A 4,321-nucleotide genomic window follows, 5' to 3' on the forward strand; every position below is an offset into this window, starting at 1 on the left:
ATTATAAAAAGTATATTGTCTTTCTAAATCACTCCCAAACATAAGATTATTGTTTAGGCCATACATACCATGTAATATTAGAATAGGCAGGGGCGGACTTTACCATTAGGCAAAGGTAGGCAATTGCCTTGGGCCCCGAGCTACACGGGGGCCCCCAAAAAATCCTGTATTAAATTTTGGTCAAGTTTTTTCTTTATTGCAAATGTCAAAAAAAAAAAAAAATTGCTGAAATGGCATCAGAATGCTTAAATAAATCATTAGTATTGTACGGGCGCCCCCGAACACCATCATTGGACTATTCCATTATTTCAATTCACTGCACATCTGCTGCAGAACTGCGATAGTGATTGACAGACGGCTTGTTTATGGAGCTAAAATGAAGCGAAGCTACCTAAGCGGTGCTGAAAAAAGGAGGAAACGGGAGCAAAGCAAAACATTTTTAGCAAAACTACCAAAGGTAACAAACGTTTTTGTGACGTCACCAGCTGACGACGGTAAAGCTAAAGAGCAGAATGAAGCTGATGTCGATTCTTGTGCAACTACTAACGTTAGCGTTGACACTAGCAGTATTGCCAGCACAGAGGAGCTACCCATTGCTGCTGACAGTGTCAGTCCAGGCTGCTCAGTCAGTGCTGCTGCTATATGCAAGCCAAATTCACAGAAACCTTCAACTGCAGGTAACAGCACTTCTGCGTTCACTTTCAGTGAATATAGTAATGTCTGCACTAAAACTGCACTACAGCTGAGCAACTGAGTACTACTAGCAGTCATTCTGAACAATTTGTTACTGTCACACTTGAAGAAGACCCAGCACTCTGGCCAAAACATCTCACTGACAAAGAGCGCTGCTCAATAGTGCAGAGAGGCCCAGTTTAGATCAAGCACAACTTATCCAAAAAATAAAGAAAGGTGAAGATTTACAAGCAGCAACTATTACCTGCAAATGAAGAACGGAGAAAAGATAAAGAGGTCCTGGCTCGTGTACAGTGAAAAAAATGACTATTAAGTGCTTTTGTTGCCGTCTGTTTGGTAATCAAGAAAAGGACACTCAGCTAAGTGGGGATGGGTTCAATAACTGGAAAAATCTTGCAGCCCACTTGTGACAGCATGAGAGGTCTGCTGAATATATCACAAACATGGATACTTGGCGTAATCTTTCACAAAAACTACAAACAAACACAGCTATAGATCAGATAAACCTAGATCTAATTGCTCGAAGTCAACTGCTGGAAAGAGATTTTAAGAAGACTTATTGCAATTGTAAACCATCTAGCAGACCACAATCTTGCATTTTGTGGCCACTCCGACAGATTGTTTGAGTCTGGTAATGGAAATTTCCTTGGACAAGTACAATTAATGGCTCAGTTTGATCCAGTGATGCATGAGCATTTGAGGAGAATTCAGACAAAAGAGCTAAGGGACACTTATTTAAGTTAACATATTCAAAATGAACAAATTTCCATTGTGGCAAAAATGTACAACTGATGCAATTGTTGAGAGAGTAAAAACATCCAAATATGCTGTGATCATGGACTGCACTCCAGACCTCAGTCACAATGAGCTATCAGTGGTGCTAATAATTGTTAATTGTGAGTTATCAAAGGGTGTCTCCATCCATGAGCACTTTGATGGATTTATTCAGGCACTTGACATAACAGGAAAAGGCTTACGCGAGACATTTATAAGCCACCTAGAAACACTAGGATTGGATCTGTACAACTGTCGAGGCCAATCTTACGATAATGGGAGCAACATGCAAGGTAAAAAGCAGGGAGTCCAAAAGAGAGTGCTGGAATTAAACCCCAAAGCTTTATGTGTTCCTTGTGGAAGTCACACACTGAATCTTGTTGTTGGTGATGCAGCTAAGTCTTCTGTGATGTCCATCAGGTTCTTTGGGCTGTTACAGCGGCTTTACACTCTTTTCAGCTCCTCAGTTCACCGTTGGACCATTCTCAAAGAACATGTCAAGAATTTTACACTGAAGGCATTGTCAGCCACCAGGTGGGAGTGTAGAGTTGAAGCTGTTAAAGCTATTCTTTACCAGCTGCCTGAAATTGTGAAAGCATTAACTGCTCTAAAGGAGTACGCCACAGAGAAACAAGATGCAGATGTTGTCTCAACAGCTGAAAGCATCTGCCAGGAGCTGCAGAGATGGCCTTTTGTGTTAAGTGCCATCATGTGGTACAATGTGTTGTTTCAGATAAATAAAGTAAGTAAGATCCTGAAGAGCCCCACAGTTTCAGTTGAATCAGTGAGGGAAGAAATCAGGGCGGTGAAAGAGTTTCTTCAGGAATTTCGCAATCATGGATTTAATTCTGCTAAAACAAATGCTAGGGAGATAGCAGAGAGGCTTGAGGTGGAGATGAGCTGGCCTGAGGTGCGTCAGAGAAGAAAAACTAAACAGTTAGAGTATGAGGGAACAGAGCACACTCAGTCAACTGCAGAAGAGCTCTTCAAAAGACAGGTTTTTCTGCCTCTAATAGATACAGCTCTTGTCACAATAGAGGACAGATTTTCCAACATCGAAATCTTCTACAAGCTTTATGGATTTCTCTACTCCACTGAAATAATGAGAAGCACTGAGAATGAAGGGAGGCTGGATGAATGCTGCCACAGATTAGAGCAGACATTGGATGACATTGATGCAGAAGACCTGAAGCTTGAGGTAAAGGGTGCAGTTAGGTCCTTTCCAACGCATATATCTTCACCATTTGAGATGCTGGACCATATATATAAAGAGAATATACTTGACATATTTCCAAATTTGAGTATAGCTTTAAGACTACTTCTCACTCTCCCTGTAACAGTAGCTTCAAGTGAGAGAACTTTCTCATCACTGAAACTAATCAAAACATACCTTAGGTCAACTATGTCTCAAGACAGGCTGTCTGCACTTGCTGTCATCTCCATCGAGCAGGAAGTCAGGAAGTCACTGGATATGGAATCTGTGATTGCAAGATTTGCTGAGGCCAAAGCTCGCACGGCCAGATTTTAGCAACTACATCTAAACTGAGCATCCCAGCCATACACAACATAGCCTTATGGCGTATGATGTACTATAATATGATACATTTTAAAATTAAGTCCATAAAAACATTCATCAATGTTCTGAGTACTTTGGACACAAAAATTAAACCAGAAGCCCAAGATTCCTTTTATTTGTTCCTCATCAATTAAAGCTGAGTTTATTAGTAAGAGAAACTAAGATCAACTTAACGTACATAAAAATACATTCAAGAGAGAGGAAGAGAAGACAAATACATAAAGAAAAGTGAGATGAAGAGCCAGGCAGACAAAGACAAACAGACAAGGAAGAAGATGAGAAAGACCGACTCAAAGACAAGGGAGATGAAGAGAAGTTCAGATACAGAAAAGGGAGAGCAAGAGAAAGTCAGAGAAAAAAAGGTACACATGTTAAACGGTATATTATTTTACTTTTGTGTGTCCATAGTTGATTATTTATTCTTATGGCTTGTGTGTTTCTTTTCACTTTAGAAGCACAAGATAGAAGACCATAAACAACTTTTCCAAGAAAGAGCAAGAGAAAATCACAGAAGAAAAAGGTAAAAATGTTAAACAGTATATTATTTTACTTTTGTGTGTCCATAGTTGATCATTTATTCTTATGGCTTGTGTGTTTCTTCTCACTTTAGTAACACAAGACAGAAGACCATAAATTACTTTTCCAAAAGAGAGAAAGAGAAAATCACAGGAGAAAAAGGTAAACATGTTAAACAGTATATTATTTTACTTTTGTGTGTCCATAGTTGATCATTTATTCTTATGGCTTGTGTGTTTCTTCTCACTTTAGTAACACAAGATAGAAGACCATAAACAAATTTTCCAATTTAGGCAGCAGCAAACAGATCCAGTTAGGAGATTCTATCAGAGAACCTGCTGGGAAACCAATGTAAATGACAACCAATGACATCTCTTCCATGTAAATAGATGATGAATATTATTGCACAGGTAACATGTTATGAAAATAAGATTTTACAGTGGACATATTTGTTAAACAGTTAAAATGATGTGCTGTTTTTTTGTTTTTGTTTTTTTTTCAGCTGGAACACCAGATGACCAGACATCATTGCTTTGTGAAGACTGCTTAAGAGAAATTACAAGTAAGTCTTTCTTAGATTAATAAGGATTGACAAAAGGGAGGAACAAAAGATGTAGAGGGCCCCATGTCTGTCTTTGCCTTGGGCCCCAAAATGGCTAAATCCGCCCCTGAGAATAGGTACCCCTTAGTTTCAAAATGCTTACAGTATGATTTGTAATTTTACAGGTTGTTACCCCTTTATTCCCTAAACTTTGCATATCA

At 39.1% G+C, this 4,321-nt stretch overlaps 1 long non-coding RNA gene across 1 annotated transcript; it reads left to right on the forward strand.

The window, feature by feature from the left end:
• The first annotated feature begins 3,233 nt into the window (after positions 1-3,233).
• On the forward strand, positions 3,234-4,121 carry LOC131524959 (uncharacterized). Its single transcript, XR_009267126.1, has 5 exons — positions 3,234-3,405; positions 3,496-3,563; positions 3,654-3,721; positions 3,812-3,969; positions 4,062-4,121. It is a non-coding gene; the product is annotated as an uncharacterized LOC131524959 (long non-coding RNA).
• The last annotated feature ends 200 nt before the right edge of the window (positions 4,122-4,321 follow it).

The sequence above is a fragment of the Onychostoma macrolepis genome, chromosome 18 (genome assembly GCF_012432095.1).
Source record: "Onychostoma macrolepis isolate SWU-2019 chromosome 18, ASM1243209v1, whole genome shotgun sequence".
Lineage (NCBI taxonomy): Eukaryota > Metazoa > Chordata > Actinopteri > Cypriniformes > Cyprinidae > Onychostoma > Onychostoma macrolepis.